The sequence below is a fragment of the Coregonus clupeaformis genome, chromosome 14 (genome assembly GCF_020615455.1).
Source record: "Coregonus clupeaformis isolate EN_2021a chromosome 14, ASM2061545v1, whole genome shotgun sequence".
NCBI lineage: Eukaryota > Metazoa > Chordata > Actinopteri > Salmoniformes > Salmonidae > Coregonus > Coregonus clupeaformis.
Genome location: NC_059205.1, coordinates 13,112,673 through 13,134,782, shown reverse-complemented (window position 1 = coordinate 13,134,782; position 22,110 = coordinate 13,112,673). Strand labels below are relative to the sequence as shown.

Here is a 22,110-nt window from a genome sequence, read left to right as displayed (position 1 = left end):
TTTGCATCTTGTTTTACTTTGCATGGCGAAATGAGTGAACATCTTTCAGGGCAAGTATTAGAGCGCATAACCCCACATTCTCTATTTTTGGTAATGCCAGTCAGCCCTGCATCTTTACCCAACTTATATTTAGTCATGATACAGTAACTTTGATCGCCAGTGACATTGTTGTGAATTGCCAAACACAACGTTAATCATTTCAGCAGCAGGCATAGGCTATTTCGACACAGCGCACTCAGGACACACGGTGAAGGCTATAGCGTTGTCATTCATACAAACTTTGTAAAGGCAGCCAAACAAAAAAGTAAAATGACCAAAGTTGCTAAACTTGCTGGATAACCTACAACGAATGACAAAATGTCGTATTTGGCAAAAATCGAGTTGATTATAAAGATAGCAGATCAGAGATTAAGAAATTGTTTAAATATCAAGGTACTGTATTTTAACTGGGACCAGTTAAATGCTTACTTACAAGCCCTTAACCAACAATGCAGTTTTAAGAAAGAATACCAAAAAAATCTCACAAATATAATATAAAATAATAAGAAATAAAAGTAACAAATAATTAAAGAGCAGCAGTAAAAATGACAATAGCCGAGGCTAAATAAAGGGGGTACCGGTTAGTCGAGGTAATATGTACATCTCCAAACGGAGATTCAACGAAAACAAAAATCTGACATTGATTGATTTATCTAGAGTCCCCCAGGCTTGTCTCAAACCAGCGCGATGGAGCTGTCCCAATCAAAACGGTGCTGAAATTATAATCTAGGTGACCACACACGACTATTGCTTTAAATTAGTGTAATGAATTGCAGTGAATACCAGTTTCTCTGCATCGTAGGTCAACTAATTGTAACGCTGATTGGCTGGTCAAATGGATGACAGAGACAGGACTTGCTTTTGGATCTTATTTATTCCTGGAAAACAGGCAACATGCACAAGGGTCACTGCAAACATGACAGGATCTCCAGCATTGAAATAGCTTTGTCTGCTCCCTCCCTCCCTCTTTCTTTTCAATATACAATTATATGCACAATTCTCATAATACAATTTTCTTTACGGAAATATATAATCCACAATACAAATTTAAACAAGTGATCATATAGTTTTAGTACAATATACAGTGCATTCGGAATGTATTCAGACCCCTTGACTTGTTACGTTACAGCCTTATTCTAAAATGGATTAAATAGTTTTTTTCCCCCCTCATCAACAACAAACAGATTTTGGAGTGAACTGTCCCTTTAAAGTCCATAGCTGAGGAGAAGTAACAAAGATGACAAAGCAAAAACAGGTTTTTAGAAGTTTTTGCAAATGTACATTTATATAAGTATTCAGACCGTTTACACAGTACTTTGTTGAAGCACCTTTGGCAGTGATTACAGCCTCGAGTCTTGGGTATGACGCTACAAGCTTGGCACACCTGTATTTGGAGCAGGTTTTCATCAAGGATCTCTCTACTTTGCTCCGTTCATCTTTCCCTCGATTCTGACTAGTCTCCGCCACTGAAAAATATACTAACGGCATGATGCTGCCACCACCATGCTTCACCGTAGGGATGGTGTCAGGTTTCCTCCAGATATGACACTTGGCATTCAGGCCAAAGAGTTCAATCTTGCTTTCATCAGACCAGAGAATCTTGTTTCTCATGGTCTGAGAGTCCTTCAGGTGCCTTTTGGCAAACTCCAAGCAGCTGTCATGTGCCTTTTACTGAGGAGTGGCTCTGTCTGTCCGCTCTACCATAAAGGCCTGATTGGTGGAGTGCTGCAGAGATGGTTGTCCTTCTGGAAGGTTCTCCCATCTCCACAGAGGAACTCTGGAGCTCTGTCAGAGTGACCATCGGGTTCTTGGTCACCTCCCTGACCAAGGCCCTTCTCCCCAGATTGCTCAGTTTGGCTGGGCAGCCAGCTCAAGGAAAAGTATTGGTGGTTCCAAACTTCTTCCATTTAAGAATGATTGAGGTCACTGTGTTCTTGGGGACCTTCAATGCTGCAGAAATGTTTTGGTACCCTTCTCCAGATCTGTGCCTCGACATAATCCTGTCTCGGAGCTCTACGGACAATTCCTTCGACCTCATGCCTTGGTTTTTGCTCTGAAATGCACTCTCAACTGTGGGACCTTTATATAGACAGGTGTGTGCCTTCCAAATCATGTTGAATCAATTGAAACTACCACAGGTGGACTCCAATCAAGTTGTAGAAACATCAAGGATGATCAATGGAAACAGGATGCATCTGAGCTCAGTTTCGAGTCTCAAAGTAAAGGGTCTGAATACTTATGTAAATAAGGTATGTTTTTTTCTTTTTAATACATTTGCAAACATTTCTAAAAAACTGTTTTCGATTTCTCATTATGGGGTATTGTGTGTTGATTTGAGGAAATATTTGTATTTAATCAATTTTGGAATAAGGCTGTAACGTAACAATGTGGAAAAAGGGAATGGGTCTGAATACTTTCCGAATGCAATTAAATTAAATCCAATTAAAGTCAAAAGCATTTTCTACGTTTTCTCATTATAAACAATTCAATTACATTCAACCAGAATTCAAAATCATTGGGAGCGAGCATCGTGAATACAATAGGTGAAATGCTTCCTTACAAGCCCTTAACCAACAATGCAGTTTTAAGAAAGAATACCAAAAAAAAAGTTACAAATAATTAAAGAGCAGCAGTAAGGGTGATACAGTATGAAAATGTATGCACTCACTAAACTGTAAGTCGCTCTGGATAAGAGCGTCTGCTAAATGACTAAAAATGTAAATACTAAATGGTTGTAACACTTCCGTCCATCTCCTCAGACTTGCTGTACCTTCACCGGGCGGAGTCAACCGGCTGCTGCAGTGCATGCTGGAACTGCAGAGTCTGAGAGATGTCACCCTAAAAGCCAATTTATGCTTGTTTCGAAAATGTGGTCAGAGGCGCCGTATGGCGGGTGTGACGCAACTGCGGAGTCTCTGGAGGCATGCAGAGGCCAAATTGAGCAATGTACCGCATCGCAGTGCGCCTCTCATATATTGTAACATTGTGGAGGGCTCCGTATAGCTCCGCATTGACATGATTGGTTGACGGTAGGTGATGACGGGAGGTCCTGTATATACACAAACTCTCTTCCTTGACAACAGCTCTGCGCTGCTCCGCGAAGTGTTTTCTCTGACTTCTGCGGAGGCCGCATCGGCAATAAATGCTGTATGGCCAATGCAGATAACGGATTTACCATGCATAGCCTTTAAGCGTGGATGGGCAGGCATTCCAGTCTGCAGTTTACCAAGTGAGTGGTGATGAAAAGGGAGTGATGTTGCAGTGCTATTTATATATGCCATTTAGCCAACCCTTTTATCCAAAGCGACTTACAGTTCTGAATGCATACACTTTTCGTGTGGGTGGCCCCAGCGGAAATGGAACCCACGACCCTTGCGTTGCAAGCGCCATGCTATACCAACTGAGCCCCAAAGCACCACACAATTCCTGGGTAGCCATACTAAACCTCCATTCTTAGTGAAAATGCCTGCAAAAGTCTGCCCATGAAAAACTAAAATGTCGATTATTTACTGTTGTCTTTTTTGAACATTTAGCACAAAGATAGGTCATTTTGGGCATCTATTTGGCATATTCAAATGTAATGACTCCTGTGTTCCCTGATGCAGGTTACAGGGAGATGGTGCTCCAGTCCTTTAAAAAAAATTACCGACATTGCCTTCCTTTTACCGAAGCATTTTGTTTACGTCTGTGATTTTGCTACACAGCATTCCTGTAGATAGTTCTAAGACTATTATTTGGTCAACAGTAATAGCCTATGCCAGGGCTCGCCAACCCTCTTCCCGGAGAGCTACCCTCCTGTAGGTTTTCGATCCAAACTCGGTTGTAACTAACCTGATTAAATGTATCATCCAGCTAATTATTAGAATCAGGTGCGCTAGATTAGGGTTGCAGCTAAAACCTACTAGACGGTAGGTCTCCAAGCAGGGTTGGAGAGCCCTGGCCTATGCATTATGTTGATTCCTACTATGAAAGTATCTGCCTGTCCCGGTTTCGCTGTTGGCTACTGGCTCTCACTCGCTCTCCCCGCTGTGCGCGCGGAGTAGGTAGAGATGCATTCTGAGAAGCACAAGCATTTGACCGTTGCTCAAAATGCTATTGCGGGGAAAATATTGTTTTCAAAGCAACTACTGTTGTTCTACTTAGAGGCGAGTCGTAGCTTTCTGTGAGTATATCATGTATTTCTCACCTCTTAATATTGAGGTCATGGCACCACTTTACAACCGGAGTAGGCTGTAGTTACTAGAATGGTTTTGATGCGCCCACCGAGCGAAGCGCGCCATTTGCCTACATCAAGTAGCCTAGGCCTAGCGCCTGAACATTTTTGTTGGACATCAGCCTACATTTACTGATAGATGTAAAGATGCACTCTCAAACTTTTGTATAATTTTAGCCAGTCGTTTTGAAAGTGGTGCTCATGAGCCAAAAGTGGTCCCCGTTTTTTTGTATACTACGTCATCCAATTGTGTACTATGTCATTCATTTCGAATCCAATTCGTGCAATATGTTACTAATTTGTTGTGCTTAAGATCCCGGAGTCTACATGGCTATCTAGCAACAATATCAAATTTAGAGTTAGCAATCTAGCTAAGTGTTTTGAGTTCCCACTTTCTCAGGTGGTGAATACAAGTGGTCTGCAGTTGTGAGGCCAGTTGGGCATACGGCCAAATCCTCTAAAACGATGTTGGGAGGCAGATTATGATAGAGAAATGAACATTACATTCTCTGGCAACAGCTCTGGTGGACATTCCTGCAGTCAGCATGCCAATTGCACGCTCCCTCGACTTGAGACATCTGTGGCATTGTGTTGCCTGACAAAACTGCACATTTTAAAGTGACCTTTTATTGTCCGCACCTGTCAGGTGGATGGATTATCTTGGCAAAGGAGAAATGCTCACTAACAGGGATGTAACCAAATTTGTGCAAAACATTTGAGAGAAATGTAAAATTTCAGGGATTTTTTATTTCAGCTCATGAAACATGGGACCAACACTTTACATGTTGCGTTTTATATTTTTGTGAAGTGTAATTTTGTTAGGGTTTTATGTCTTTAGGAGATTAGATTTTCTATTTACTTTATTTAATCTGATCAGTGGAACAATTCTCATTTTAACAATGGGCTAAAATATTTTGGTTCAGTGTAGTTACGTTTATCGCGATATGACATTCTGTCTAGCTCTAGCTCCTACACATCTCATATGCATCGTTTTTTTCCGAGTATTGTAGTGTGCTACACATTTACATTACATTTGAGTCATTTAGCAGACGCTCTTATCCAGAGCGACTTACAGTTAGTGAGTGCATACATTTTTTATTTTTTATACTGGCCCCCCGTGGGAAACGAACCCACAACCCTGGCGTTGCAAGCGCCATGCTCTACCAACTGAGCTACACAGGGGACAATAAAAGACCACTCTAAAATGTGCAGTTTTGTCACACAACACAATGCCACAGATGTCTCAAGTTTTGAGGAAGCGTGCAATTGGCATGCTGACTGCAGGAATGTCCACCAGAGAATTTAATGTTAATTTCTCTACCATAAGCCGTCTCCAAATTCATTTTAGAGAATTTGTCAGTATGTCCAAACGGCCTCAACCACAGACCACGTGTAACCATGCCAGCCCAGGACCTCCACATCCGGCTTCATCACCTGCAGAGTAGTGTAGAATATTGTTGTAGCTTACTACAGAGTAGTGTAGAATATTGTTGTAGCATACTACAGAGTTGTATTGGATATGGTTTGTCCACCTGCTTCACTGATTAAGCTCCTAACTTGGTCGCTAGACTCCTGCAGGAGAGGTCTCCAGCAGCTCCACCATCTCTGTGAGGCCTGAGGTGCGGAGGCCCAAGAGGGACAGCATGTCCTGTAGTGAAGCACTGAGGGCCTGCCAGCAGGCTGAGGAGGTAGATGGATGCTGCTGCTTCATAACTATTGATACGTCCTGGATATACAGTGGGGAAAAAAAGTATTTAGTCAGCCACCAATTGTGCAAGTTCTCCCACTTAAAAAGATGAGAGGCCTGTAATTTTCAACATAGGTACACGTCAACTATGACAGACAAATTGAGAAAATAAAATCCAGAAAATCACATTGTAGGATTTTTTATGAATTTATTTGCAAATTATGGTGGAAAATAAGTATTTGGTCACCTACAAACAAGCAAGATTTCTGGCTCTCACAGACCTGTAACTTCTTCTTTAAGAGGCTCCTCTTTCCTCCACTCGTTACCTGTATTAATGGCACCTGTTTGAACTTGTTATCAGTATAAAAGACACCTGTCCACAACCTCAAACAGTCACACTCCAAACTCCACTATGGCCAAGACCAAAGAGCTGTCAAAGGACACCAGAAACAAAATTGTAGACCTGCACCAGGCTGGGAAGACTGAATCTGCAATAGGTAAGCAGCTTGGTTTGAAGAAATCAACTGTGGGAGCAATTATTAGGAAATGGAAGACATACAAGACCACTGATAATCTCCCTCGATCTGGGGCTCCACGCAAGATCTCACCCCGTGGGGTCAAAATGATCACAAGAACAGTGAGCAAAAATCCCAGAACCACACAGGGGGACCTAGTGAATGACCTGCAGAGAGCTGGGACCAAAGTAACAAAGCCTACCATCAGTAACACACTACGCCGCCAGGGACTCAAATTCTGCAGTGCCAGACGTGTCCCCCTGCTAAAGCCAGTACATGTCCAGGCCCGTCTGAAGTTTGCTAGAGTGCATTTGGATGATTCAGAAGAGGATTGGGAGAATGTCCATATGGTCAGATGAAACCAAAATAGAACTTTTTGGTAAAAACTCAACTCGTCGTGTTTGGAGGACAAAGAATGCTGAGTTGCATCCAAAGAACACCATACCTACTGTGAAGCATGGGGGTGGAAACATCATGCTTTGGGGCTGTTTTTCTACAAAGGGACCAGGACGACTGATCCGTGTAAAGGAAAGAATGAATGGGGCCATGTATCGTGAGATTTTGAGTGAAAACCTCCCTCCATCAGCAAGGGCATTGAAGATGAAACGTGGCTGGGTCTATCAGCATGACAATGATCCCAAACACACCGCCCGGGCAACGAAGGAGTGGCTTCGTAAGAAGCATTTCAAGGTCCTGGAGTCGCCTAGCCAGTCTCCAGATCTCAACCCCATAGAAAATCTTTGGAGGGAGTTGAAAGTCCGTGTTGCCCAGCGACAGCCCCAAAACATCACTGCTCTAGAGGAGATCTGCATGGAGGAATGGGCCAAAATACCAGCAACAGTGTGTGAAAACCTTGTGAAGACTTACAGACGTTTTGACCTGTGTCATTGCCAACAAAGGGTATATAACAAAGTATTGAGAAACTTTTGTTATTGACCAAATACTTATTTTCCACCATAATTTGCAAATAAATTCATTAAAAATCCTACAATGTGATTTTCTGGATTTATTTTTCTAATTTTGTCTGTCATAGTTGACGTGTACCTATGATGAAAATTACAGGCCTCTCTCATCTTTTTAAGTGGGAGAACTTGCACAATTGGTGGCTGACTAAATACTTTTTTCCCCCACTGTACATTAGTAGAGTTTCCCTAGGCAGCACTTACATTGGGACAAAGAACTGTCACGTGGTCAGGCAAGCCTCCTACCCTTGTGCTGAAACATAATAGTGTTACCTGGACTGTATGGTGGTCATAGGTGAGAGAGTAGGGTTTGACCTTTCAGATGAAGAGGAGCTGGAGAACAAGGCGTCGGCCCTGATGAGAGAGCTGGAGATCCAGAGAGCCTCGCTTCACAGCATAAAGACAAGCTACAGCAGCTCCACCAACTGCTGGCCTCCAGGAAACAAGTACACAGGTAGACTACAGCATCCTTTTTTATAGCAGCGGCTTGGTGCCAATATGGTTGAACTGGAACGTCAGATGTGGGTTGTTTTCAGTAAGGCACACCATATACAAATGTTACACTGAAAAATAAAATCTGTGTTCTTATTGGCTAGTACTTTGATTTTCAAAAAGTTTTCTCCCTACTGAACATGACCCCAATCTCAGTCAGTCAGCTAGCAAGCCATACAGTCAGTCAGCCAGCCAGCCAGTAACGTGTCGACACGTTCCACAGGAAGGAGCTGGGGACCAGGCTGGTGCCGGGCGGGGCAGAGATCAGGGAGGTGGCTGGCATGGAGCAGAGACATGCCCAGTGCAGGGCTGAGATGGAGGACAGGCTGGCCCAGGCAACACAGCAGTACACTGCCCTGGAGGACAAGTTCCGCACGGCAAGCACCGTCGAGGCTGCTCGCTTCGCTGAGGTTTTAACGGCACGGCACGCACCATCGAGGCTGCTCTCACCATCGAGGTCTGAACAGAGGGCCTCAGCAGTTTATTTAATGAATAGTAATTGTGTTTTAAGTGTCTTTAGTGTAGTTATTGTGTGTTTAATATGACAATGTTCACAATCTTCATCAGGTGTCCGGTCCCCTACATCGTTACCTCAATTTTCTAACTTTAACCTCTGACCTTCTAAGGGATCATGAAGAAAATTGATTACTGGTCAGATTGAGACAAACAGGGAGTGTACAGTAGATTACTTTCATGAGTACAGTATATAAAGACAATGGTTGATACCAAGGCTGAACGGACGGATGACTCTGTGAGTTAATATGGTACGTGTTGATAGAAACTGAAGGAATCAAGTGCCTGGTTTTGTCCCCATGCAGGTGGAGCAGTGCTGTGAACGGCTGAGTGCAGAGCTGTCTGAGTTGAAGATGGCCCTGTCTTAGACCCAGCAGAGAGAGAGAGACAGGCGGGGGGTCTGGTGCAGGGGCTCACCGCCATGGTCAAGGAGCAGAAGAACCGCATCAAGTGAGAGGCCGTCACTGAGCTCAAGGTACAACATACTACACCACACCTGGGGCTCTTTAGCATCTTGCTTATAGCTATTGTAGTGTCGAGTCAATGTTGCTAATGATGCTGTTAAACAAAGGAGTCCGCTTATACTGAACTTTGATCATAAGTTTTATTAATATCACAAGATTTCAGCATAAGTTTACAGATGTCATGATCACCCGGAGAGCAGTGTTTCCCAAATTGCAATGGCCGCTCTGCTCTTCTTTGTCTCCATCCAGTATATATAATATTCCCCAAAATATGGGTGGCTCCCTCTACTGTCCAATCCCCTGTCTTCTATGGGGCATCACCCTAAAAACGGCTCCCTTTCTTCTAAATAAACATCCTCTCAGGTTCCACTTAAAACCTTATCAAAGTCATAATCTTAATACACTACCAAATAATTTCTGATCTACAGTACCTGGAATTTAAGGCTAGGGGAAGTGCCTATAAGGTAGTCTGTGGGTTAGGGGCTAACATAAGGGGCTAGGGAAGTGTACGGGGGTAGGGAAAATTAAGTAGGGGTTAGGGGATGATTTGGGACTGCGTCTGACCCATCAGGGCCACGTGCTGTCTCTGGAGGCGGGGGCAGAGGAGGACCGTTGTCTGCAGCTGGTGCTGGTGAAGTAGGACAAGTCCTTCTGCTTTCGCAGCTCACTGCCCAGGACTCTGTGATAGACGGCCTTAAAGCTGAGAGGAAGATCTGGGGACAGGAGCTGGCTCAACAAGGTATGCGAACACCTTAAAAATAGAATTACTTTTGACTAGTTACCATTATTGGTAATTATATTTATATGGTATACAGTGGTTTAAATCTAAAATGTATGCTAACTGGATGCAGGTTACTTTTTTGGAGTTGCTAACCCTTTTTTCCTTTTTAGAAGACAGTCCAATCTATTCATTTAACTGTATTGGGGCTGCGGTAGTCGCATATATTTTAAAGCTATTTATAATCTGAATGATGTATAATGTGTGATTTTAATGGATGAACCTGGAAAAGGATCACAACAAAAACATGATATGGTTGTTCTCTGTCATCGGTCAAGTGTTGCCTAACGTGTGATGCTTTACTGCCATCTAGTTGCTGTTTCGACACTCCACCAGATCAATAAATACTGAAATCAACATTGTCTTGTGTGTTTTCCCCTATGGCTGACCCTTCACCTCCACCCCCACCCCCCAAAACACATGCAGGAGCGTCTCTGTCCCAGGACTGGGGTCATCTGGAGGCGGCACTGAACTGGAGAGTCAGAGGAAACAGAACGAGCGAGACAACGACGCCCTGAGGATCAAAGTCAAGGTCATCGACGACCAGACCGAGACCATCAGCAAACTCAGAGGTACTCAAAACAAATGACACATGGTCGGGGTGGGCAATGATATGGAAAACTGATAGTCGCGTATTTTCAATATCCAGGGGGAAAAAGTATTTTATCCCCTGCTGATTTTGTACGTTTGCCCACTGACAAATAAATTATCAGTCTATAATTTGAATGGTAGGTTTATTTGAACAGTGCAACTCCACGAGGTGAGATCTTGCATGGAGCCCCTGGCCGAGGGAGATTGACAGGTCTTTTGTGTTTCTTCCAGTTGCGAATAATCGCACCAACTGTTGTCACGTTCTCACCAAGCTGCTTGGCGATGGTCTTGTAGCCCATTCCAGCCTTGTGTAGGTCTACAATCTTGTCCCTGACATCCTTGGAGAGCTCTTTGGTCTTGGCCATGGTGGAGAGTTTGGAATCTGATTGATTGATTGCTTCTGTGGACAGGTGTCTTTTATACAGGTAACAAACTGAGATTAGGAGCACTCCCTTTAAGAGTGTGCTCCTAATCTCAGCTCGTTACCTGTATAAAAGACACCTGGGAGCCAGAAATCTTTCTGATTGAGAGGGGGTCAAATACTTATTTCCCTCATTAAAATGCAAATAAATGTAACATTTTTGACATGTGTTTTTCTGGATTATTTTGTTGTTATTCTGTCTCTCACTGTTCAAATAAACCTACCATAAAAATTATAGACTGATCATTTCTTTGTCAGTGGGCAAACTTACAAAATAAGCAGGGGATCAAATACTTTTTTCCCTCACTGTATATATTTGTATTTATTATGGATCCCCATTAGCTGCCAAGGCAGCAACTACTCTTCCTGGGGTCCAGCAAAATTAAGGCAGTTATACAATTAAAAAACATTACAATACATTCACAACAGATTTCACAACATATTAAGTGTGTGCCCTCAGGCCCCTACTCTACTACCACATATGACAACACAAAATCCATGTGTACGTGTGTGTATTGTGCGTATGTTATCGTGTGTGTGTCTATGTTTGTGTTGCTTCACAGTCCCCACTGTTCCATAAGGTGTATTTGTATCTGTTTTTTAAATCTAATTTTACTACTTGCATCAGTTACTTGATGTGGAATAGAGTTCCATGTAGTCATGGCTCTATGTAGTACTGTGCGCCTCCCATAGTCTGTTCTGGACTTAGGGACTGTGAAGAGACCTCTGGTGGCATGTCTTGTGGGGTATGCATGGGTGTCTGAGCTGTGTGCCAGTAGTTCAGACAGCTCAGTGCATTCAACATGTCAATACCTCTAACAAATACAAGTAGTGATGAAGTCAATCTCTCCTCCACTTTGAGCCAGGAGAGATTGACATGCATATCATTGATGTTAGCTCTCTGTGTACATCCAAGGGCCAGCCGTGCTGCCCTGTTCTGAGCCAATTTTATTTATTTATTTATTTTATTTTTTCTTCGGGGGGAATGGATCAGCTTAATATTGCAGATAGATTGTATCTTCTATCAATGTAATTGTTTTTATATATATATTCCCCTTTATTACTTTTCAACCCCACCATCCTTTCCCTACTTGGAGTAAATTAGTGAACAACAACGCCCAGGCCTCTACTTCCGGTCTATACTTACTATCTACACCTTATGGACAGAGTTAATTTTACAATAATTCTAAATATATATATATATATATATATATATTTATTTATTTATTTATTTTTTTGCTCCTGAACTACTTCTACTCTCAACCTCTCCGATCAATTTCATGATGTCCATCCGGTTTGCTTCTAAATGCCATATCTTTCTAACTTTCTAACTGTGCTCTTTCCCAAAAGCTCCCAACATACAACCTATATACTTATTATGGACACAGTATGCTTACATTATTAGCTATCTTTGTTATTATTTGTTGTTATTTATTAGTCCCATCCTTCAACTCTATTCAATACCTCCCATCTATCTCTTAACACCATCCATATAGGATTTCTATTTGCCATATATATTTCAACCGTACTGTGATGTTTTACAAAAGTTCTGAACCTTTCTATTCTCATTGCTTCTACAGATTGTGAATTAAAAATAAACATTTTTGCTAAAAGTATTATTATATTATTGATTGATTGACTATGACTTTTCAGATCACCCAGTAATGCTATCTACAAGGTTAGTTCCAGGTAAATATTGCAATCCTTTAGCCATTCCTGGACCTGTGTCCAAAAACAAGCTACAAATGGACAGAACCAAAACAAATGATCTAATGATTCTATCTCTTCACAGCAAAATCTGCAGAGCTGGGAAGATTGTATCCCCCATATAAATAACATTCTATTGGTAGCAAGAATTTTATATAATAATTTAAATTGAAAGATTCTAATTTTTGAATCCGGTGTCGTTTTGCGTGTCAGTTCATAAACACTATGCCATGGGATCGGTACGTCAAAGATCTCTTCCCAACTATTTTGCAATCTATATGGGACTGCTGTCAATCCTTTGGTCCTTAAGTGAAACTGATATACTTTTTTATTTATCACAGTTTTCCTTAACCAATTATGTTCTTTAATGCAAGGCCGACAGACAAGTTCCTTACTTTCTCCCCCCTTCAACTTTCCTCTTCCACTTTTGCGTGTAAGGCTGCAATTATTTGGTTGTAATTTTGGGTAGAGCAGACATTTCCATATGTTCTTGTTAGCTGCATGTGCGACATAACTCCACCAGTCCTACCGATGATATCATTTACGAAGATTATACCTTTTTTAAACATTCTGTCAAAAAATAAAGGTTTTTTGTCAATTAGTATATTTGAATTTAACCACAATATTTGTTGCATTATTTGTTCTGTCGTTTCTGGAGGATTAAATTGAAATTGCAACCAACTTTCTATGGCTTGTTTTAGAAATAGTGACATTTGGGAGATTATTTCCTTTTCAAATAACTGAAAGTGAGAGGTTGTAATCTGAATAAAGGGAAAAAGGCCTTTCTTGAACAGTGGGTGAGACAATCTTACTAATTTGCTTGAGAACCAGTTCGGATTTAAGTATAACTTTTGGATGACTGAAGATTTTAGTGATAGGTCTAATGCTTTAATATTTAATAATTTCTGTCCTCCGAATTCATATTCATTATATAAATATGCTCTTTTAATTTTGTCTGGCTTGCCGTTCCAAATAAAATTGAATATTTTTTTCTCATATAATTTAAAAAACTGTTTGCTAGGCGTAGGCAAGACCATAAGCAAATAGGTAAACTGGGATAATACTAAAGAGTTAATCAGGGTGATTTTTCCACAAATTGTTCTGTTCTGAGCCAATTGCAATTTTCCTAAATCCCTCTTTGTGGCACCTGACCACATGACTGAACAGTAGTCCAGGTGCAACAAAACTAGGGCCTGTAGGACCTGCCTTGTTGATAGTGCTGTTAAGAATGCAGAGTAGCGCTTTATTATGGACAGACTTCTCCCCATCCTAGCTACTGTTGTATCAATGTTTTGACCATGACTGTTTACAATCCAGGGTTACTCCAAGCAGTTTAGTCTCCTCAATTTGCTCAATTTCCACATTATTCATTACAAGATTTAGTTGAGGTTTAGTGTTTAGTGAATGATTTGTCCCAAATACAATGCTTTTAGTTTTTGAAATATTTAGTACTTACTTATTCCTTGCCACCCATTCTGAAACTAACTGCAGCTCTTTGTTAAGTGTTGCAGTCATTTCAGTTGCTGTGGTAGCTGACATGTATAGTGTTGAGTCATCTGCATACATAGACACACTGGGTTTACTCAAAGCCAGTGGCATGTCATTAGTAAAGATTGAAAAAAGTAAGAGGCCTAGACAGCTGCCCTGGGGAATTCCCGATTCTGCCTGAATTATGTTGGAGAGGCTTCCATTAAAGAACACCCTCAATGTTCTGTTAGACAGGTATCTCTTTATCCACAATATAGCAGGGGGTGTAAAGCCATAACACAAGTTTTTTCAGCAGCAGACTATGATCGATAATGTCAAAAGCCGCACTGAAGTCTAACAAAACAGCCCCCACAATCTTTTTATCATCAATTTCTCTCAGCCAATCATCAGTCATTTGTGTAAGTGCTGTGCTTGTTGAATGTCCTTCCCTATATTTATTTTCTAAAAAGTTTACTAAGGGTTGGTAACAGGCGGATTGGTCGGCTATTTGAGCCAGTAAAGGGGGCTTTACTATTCTTAGGTAGGGGAATATATTTTGCTTCCTTCCAGGCCTGAGGGCACACACTTTCTAGTAGGCTTAAATTGAAGATATGGCAAATAGGAGTGACAATATCGTCCGCTATTATCCTCAGTAATTTTCCATCCAAGTTGTCAGACCCCAGTGGCTTGTCATTGTTGATAGACAATACTTTTTTCACCTCTTCCACACCTACTTTACGGAATTCAAAATTACAATGCTTGTCTTTCATAATTTGGTCAGATATACTTGGATGTGTAGTGTCAGCATTTGTTGCTGGCTTGTCATGCCTAAGTTTGCTAATCTTGCAAATAAAAAAAATAAAGTAGTTGGCAATATCAGTGAGTTTTGTGATGAATGAGCCATCTGATTCAATGAATGATGGAGCGGAGTTTGCCTTTTTTGCCCAAAATATCATTTATGGTGCTCCAAAGCTTTTTACTATCATTCTTTGTTTCATAGAGGAGCAACACTATGAGAGAAATAGCACAGAGAAAGTCCATGACACAACACCACAAAAGACTACAAGGAAATAGAAGTCCAAAGCAATGGAATTCAAAATGATGCAATGAAATTAGATAATAACCAATCTTCTGAATAGGCCGGGCAGATCCCCAACATATATGTGGTTAAGGGTGCAACTGTTACTGTAGCAACTTGTCAACCAGTGCAACCACAGCTGTAACTCTAACTTGGTTGATGTCTTTACATGTACCACATAACCATCTAGAAATGAAGAGTGACACCACAGCTGTCTTTTAGGTATTTTATGTAGATCTGCAATGACATTATGAAAGGAACACATCAGTCTTCAATGTAACATCTGACAAGTTGTTCTTTCTCTCTGTGTGTGTAATCACGAACTCCACAATCATTTATACAATTTATACATATAGCCACAATGTATAGAATAAAATAATAAACAGTTTTCAATAAAAAAAAATCATAAAGTGGTAATTCTTCGATAATATAACCATACCTGCAATGATATTATGAAAAGACAGGTCAGGAACACAGTCTTTAATTCACCATCTGACAAGTTGTTCTATAGAGGACCATAAAGAAAAGTAAAACACATATCCTGTCTCACATCTCTACAACGTGGTCTCAGGGCAATTCGAATGATTCTGTAAGTAAATCTGTGAAACTTTATTTAGTAGGATTATTAGGATACATTTTGAATGGAATAGCGATCTTACAATATCATATGAATTAGAGGATGTATCTTACCATACATCTTGGAGGATATGTAGTATTGCATATCGTTTTGTGATGAATGAGCCATCTGATTCAATGAATGATGGAGCGGAGTTTGCCTTTTTGCCCAAAAACTCATTTATGGTGCTCCAAAGCTTTTTACTATCATTCTTTGTCATTTATCTTTGTTTCATAGTGTAGTTTCGTCTTCTTTTTATTCAGTTTAGTCACATGATTTCTCAATTTGCAGTATGTTTGCCAATCGGTTGTACAGCCAGACTTATTTGTCATTTATTTTGCCTCATCCCTATATATACAGTGCATTCGGAGAGTATTCAGACCCCTTGACTTTTTCCACATTTAGTTAAGTTACAGCCTTATTCTAATATTTATTAAATTGTTTTTTTCCCCTCATCAGTACTGAGTAATGGTTCTGAATACTTATGTAAATGTGATATCAGTTTTTTTGTTTTTATACATTTGCTAAAATTTCTAAAAACCTGTTTTTGCTTTGTCATTATGGGGTATTGTGTGTAGATTGCTGAGGATTTTATTTATTTAATCCATTTTAGAATAAGGCTGTATTGTAACAAAATTTGGAAAAAGTCAAGGGGTCTGAACTTTCCGAAGGCACTGTATGTCTGCCTCATATTTCTGAACAGCTGAATTAAAAAAAACCTGCGTCGATTTTGAACGAGCATTCCCCCAAAAATTCTATATAGTCTAATTTAGGAGGACATGATTGACATGTAGCTACACCGCTGTCTGTTGTAACTAATGATATCGCAGAAGCACAAAAATAAGCAGGAGGCAAACAATGTTCTTTTTGCAATTCTAAATGTGGGGTGAAACCATACGCATTTAGCCTACATGACCACATCACATGTAACATGTAGCCTAGCCCTGTCTACACATTACAGCCCTGTGACACACCACATCTCTGACCACAGGATGGCGCCACTGCAGAGGCACAATGAGGCTCTGACACCCTCCTCCAACCCACCAGACGTATACCTGAGTAGGACTACTAGGCCATTCACTCAGAGTTCACGGTCATTTGTGAAGTTGTAATGATGACTGTGATATTCTACAAGTGAATGGTGAGGGTATCTTAGCCTATAGTAATCAGAAGGAATCTAAGGAATGAAGGGACTTTTTTAAAAAGAGGGTTAAGATGATCGTTGTTATTGTATCTAAAATCAATGGGAGTGGTTGACAGAATTGGAACATTGTGAAGTCTGCAGCATTTCTCTATGCTCATATTTTTCAGGCTACTGTTGACTATTTTTGTCCCTCTTCCACTCCTGTAGAATGCCAACCCCCAGGCGACGACCAGCCTGGCGACGCAGCAATCGTTGGTTGGCACTGCAACAGGCGTCCAGCAGCAGCAAGGGGTTCTGGGAGGACACTCAGGCCAAGAGCTCCAGTCCATGCTGGAAATGGGGATTAAGGAGGAGAAAGAGGGTGAGGGAGGGAGGTGAAGTGGGAAGCCTGCTGAAGCTCAATACAGGAGACCTGCTGAAGGAGAAGAGGGAGGGTGAAGGGGAGAGGGGAAGTGGGCAGCCTGCTGAAACTAACCGACTCCAGAGACCAGATGAAGGAGGTGTTGGAGGGTGGGAGTCTGGAAGTGGGAGGGAGGTTAACTCTTGGGTTTGGGAGGGGGCTTGTTGACTGAGGTCTGTACATGTAGTAAAACGGCTGTGTGGTGTCCTTACAGAGAGATGTTTTCTGTGTCCTTTAGGTGTGGCTGACCTAATAGATGAGCTGATGCAATCTGATGGCAAGCATTAAAGCTGGGAGTCTAAAGATCATATGATGGTAAGCATTCGAGCTGAGTCTAAAGATCATATGATGGTAAGCGTTAGAGCTGAGTCTAAAGATCATATGATGGTAAGCATTCGAGCTGAGTCTAAAGATCATATGATGGTAAGCATTAGAGCTGAGTCTAAAGATCTGATGGTAAGCATTAGAGCTGAGTCTAAAGATCATATGATGGTAAGTATTAGAGCTGAGTCTAAAGATCATATCATAGTAAACATTAGAGCTGAGAGTCTAAAGATCATATCTAGCTGTTCTCAATATTGTCTGCAAAGACTCCCGATATGAAAGTCTGACAGTGTGAGATTTGAGTTTTTTCCTTTCTTTTGTGTTAGTGTTCCCTCTCCTGCGGCCGTCTCCCAATGCAGGGGTGGACTACAACTTCAACCTGGACGACAATTTTTTTTATTTTATTTCACCTTTATTTAACCAGGTAAGCCAGTTGAGAACAGGTTCTCATTTACAACTGCGACCTGGCCAAGATAAAGCAAAGTAGTGCAATAAAAACAACACAGAGTTACATATGGGGTAAAAAACATAAAGTCAGAAAGACAACAGAAAATATATATACAGTGTGTGCAAATGTAGCAAGTAATGGAGGTAAGGCAATAAATAGGCTATAGTGCAGAATAATTACAATAGTATTAACACTGGAATGCTAGATGTGCAAGAGATTATGTGCAAATAGAGATACTGGGGTGCAAAAGAGCAAAATAAATAACAATATAGGGATGAGGTAGTTGGGTGGGCTAATTTCAGATGGGCTGTGTACAGGTGCAGTGATCGGTAAGGTGCTCTGACAACTGATGCTTAAAGTTATTGAGGGAGATAAGTCTCCAGCTTCAGAGATTTTTGCATTTCGTTCCAGTCATTGGCAGCAGAGAACTGGAAGGAATGGCGGCCAAAGGAGGTGTTGGCTTTGGGAATGACCAGTGAGATATACCTGCTGGAGCGCAGACTACGGGTGGGTGCTGCTATGGTGACCAATGAGCTAAGATAAGGCGGGGATTTGCCTAGCAGTGATTTATAGATGGCCTGGAGCCAGTGGGTTTGACGACGAACATGTAGTGAGGACCAGCCAACAAGAGCGTACAGGTCACAGTGGTGGGTAGTGTATGGGGCTTTGGAGACAAAACGGATGGCACTGTGATAGACTACATCCAATTTGCTGAGTAGAGTGTTGGAGGCTATTTTGTAAATTACATCGCCGAAGTCAAGGATCGGTAGGATAGTCAGTTTTACGAGGGCATGTTTGGCAGCATGAGTGAAGGAGGCTTTATTGCGAAATAGGAAGCCGATTCTAGATTTAACTTTGGATTGGAGATTCTTTATGTGAGTCTGGAAGTTGAGTTTACAGTCTAACCAGACACCTAGGTATTTGTAGTTGTCCACATACTTCTAGGTCAGACCCGTCGAGAGTGGTGATTCTAGTCGGGTGGGCGGGTGCCAGCAGCGTTCGATTGAAAAGCATGCATTTAGTTTTACTAGTGTTTAAGAGCAGTTGGAGGCTACTGAAGGATTGTTGTATGGCATTGAAGCTCGTTTGGAGGTTTGTTAACACAGTGTCCAATGAAGGGCCAGGTGTATACAAAATGGTGTCGTCTGCGTAGAGGTGGATCTGAGAGTCACCAGCAGCAAGAGCGACATCATTGATATACACGGAGAAAAGTGTCGGCCCAAGAATTGAACCCTGTGGCACCCCCATAGAGACTGCCATAGGTCCAGACAACAGGCCCTCCGATTTGACACACTGAACTCTATCTGAGAAGTAGTTGGTGAACCAGGCGAGGCAGTCATTTGAGAAACCAAGGCTATTTAGTCTGCCAATAAGAATGCGGTGGTTGACAGAGTCGAAAGCCTTGGCCAGGTCGATGAAGACGGCTGCACAGTACTGTCTATTATCAATCGCGGTTATAATATCGTTTAGGACCTTGAGCGTGGCTGAAGTGCACCCGTGACCAGCTCGGAAACCGGATTGCATAGCGGAGAAGGTACGGTGGTATTCGAAATGGTCGATGATCTGTTTGTTAACTTGGCTTTCGAATACTTTCGAAAGGCAGGGCAGGATGGATATAGGTCTGTAGCAGTTTGGATCTAGAGTGTCACCCCCTTTGAAGAGGGGGATGACCGCGGCAGCTTTCCAATCTCTGGGGATCTCAGACGTTATGAAAGAGAGGTTGAACAGACTAGTAATAGGGGTAGCGACAATTTCGGCGGCTAGTTTTAGAAAGAAAGGGTCCAGATTGTCTAGCCCAGCTGATTTGTAGGGGTCCAGTTTTTGCAGCGCTTTCAAAACATCAGCTGTCTGAATTTGTGTGAAGGAGAAGCGGGGGGGGCATGGGCAAGTTGCAGCAGAGGGTGCAGAGTTGGTGGCCGGGTTAGTGGTAGCCAGATGGAAAGCATGGCCAGCTGTAGCAAAATGCTTGTTGAAATTCTCGATTATTGTAGATTTATCGGTGGTGATAGTGTTTCCTAGCCTCAGTGCAGTGGGCAGCTGGGAGGAAGTGCTCTTATTCTCCATGGACTTTACAGTGTCCCAAAACTTTTTGGAGTTAGTGCTACAGGATGCAAATTTCTGTTTGAAAAAGTTAGCCTTTGCTTTCCTGACTGCTTGTGTATATTGGTTCCTAACTTCCCTGAAAAGTTGCATATCGCGGGGGCTATTTGATGCTAATGCTGTACGCCACAGGATGTTTTTGTGCTGGTCAAGGGCAGTCAAGTCTGAGGAGAACCAGGGGCTATATCGGTTCTTAGTTCTGTATTTTTGAATGGGGCATGTTTATTTAAGATTGAGAGGAAATTACTTTTAAGGAACAACCAGGCATCCTCTACTGACGGAATGAGATCTATATCCATCCAGGATACCTGGGCCAGGTCAATTAGGAAGGCCTCCTCGCTAAAGTGTTTTAGGGAGCGTTTGACAGTGATGAGGGGTGGTCGTTTGACCGCGGACCCGTTACGGACGCAGGCAATAAGGCAGTGATCGCTGAGATCCTGGTTGAAGACAGCTGAGGTGTATTTAGAGGGTATGTTAGTCAGGATGATATTTATGAGGGTACCCATGTTTACGGATTTAGGGTTGTACCTGGTAGGTTCGTTGATAATTTGCGTGAGGTTGAGGGCATCTAGCTTGGATTGTAGGATGGCTGGGGTATTAAGCATATCCCAATTTAGGTCACCAAGCAGTACAAACTCTGAGGATAAATGGGGGGCAATCAATTCACATATGGTGTCCAGGGCACAGCTGGGGGCTGAGGGGGGTCTGTAGCAAGCGGCAACAGTGAGAGACTTATTTCTGGAAAGGTGGATTTTTAGAAGTAGAAGCTCAAACTGTTTGGGCACAGACCTGGATAGTATGATAGAGCTCTGCAGGCTATCTCTACAGTAGATTGCAACTCCACCCCCTTTGGCAGTCCTATCTAGACGGAAAATGTTATAGTTGGGGATGGAAATTTCAGATTTTTTGGTGGCCTTCCTGAGCCAGGATTCAGACACTGCTAGAACATCAGGGTTGGCAGAGTGTGCTAACGCAGTGAATAACTCAAACTTAGGAAGTAGACTTCTGATATTTATGTGCAAGAAACCAAGACTTTTGCGATTACAGAAGTCATCAAATGATAGCGCCTGGGGAGTAGGAGTGATACTGAGGGCTGCAGGGCCTGGGTTAGCCTCTACATCACCAGAGGAACAGAGGAGGACTAGAATAAGGATACGGCTAAAGGCTTTAAGAACTGGTCTTCTAGTGCGTTGGGTACATAGAATAAAGGGGGCAGATTTCCGGGTGTTATAGAAAAGATTCAGGGCATTATGTACAGACAAGGATATGGAAGGATATGAGTAAAGTGGAGGTAAACCTAAGCGTTGGGTAACAATGAAAGAGATAGCATCGCTGGAGGCATCAATTGAGTCGGTCTCCGCGTGTCTTGGGGGAGGGGCAAAGGAGCTATCTAAGGCAGGTTTAGCTAGGCTGGGGGGTCTACAGTGATATAGTACAATTAGAAATTACCGAAACAACAATAAACTAACCATGTTTGGGCTGAGGCTAAACATAAACAGGATGTAGTACCGTAAAAAGGAACAGTCCAGCAGATATCAGCTGTATAGCTGAGTTATCATAAGGTCCGGTGGTGAAGTACTAGTGAGTAAGAGGCCACGGCTAGCGTGTGCTAGCGGGCCAGGGCTAGCAGATGGATGGAATCTTCGTGGTTAACGTCGTAACCAAATCAGACGATTTCGTCGGCAGACCAGTCGTGTAGGATCGGCGGGGCTCCGTGTCAACACTAGGTGGTCCCGTCCGGTTGACAGAGAGGTAGATAGCCGGGAGATGGGCCTAGCTCAGGATGATTAGCCAGACCACAGCGTCCGTTTTGTTGTAGCTAGCTGGTAGCGACGAATCCGGAGTTAAAGGTCCAGTGATTCAGTGATTCCGGCGGAAAAACTGATATGTTCTGGGTCGATAACGCGCTGTGCAGACTGGCCGAATATCCGGTGATCAATGTCCAGTGATTAAAATTAATCCCGCAGAAAAAAATCCAATGTTCTGGGTGAAACACCGCTAGCTGTGGCTAATAGCAAGTAGCTAGTTAGCTGGCTAGCTAGTTTCAACTGGAGATTCTAGATTCTAGATAAAGATAAGTCAATAATAGAATCCGTTCCACATTGAGTGAGGCGGGTTGCAGGAAAGTATATCTTGTAGAAGGATGAAAAG

The 22,110-nt window shown here is 42.2% G+C and overlaps 1 long non-coding RNA gene across 1 annotated transcript; it reads left to right on the top strand.

Moving 5' to 3' along the window:
• The first annotated feature begins 9,463 nt into the window (after positions 1–9,463).
• LOC121581475 lies at positions 9,464–17,023 on the top strand. The gene is made up of 3 exons (XR_006003210.1): positions 9,464–9,624; positions 10,090–10,235; positions 16,895–17,023. It is a non-coding gene; the product is annotated as an uncharacterized LOC121581475 (long non-coding RNA).
• The last annotated feature ends 5,087 nt before the right edge of the window (positions 17,024–22,110 follow it).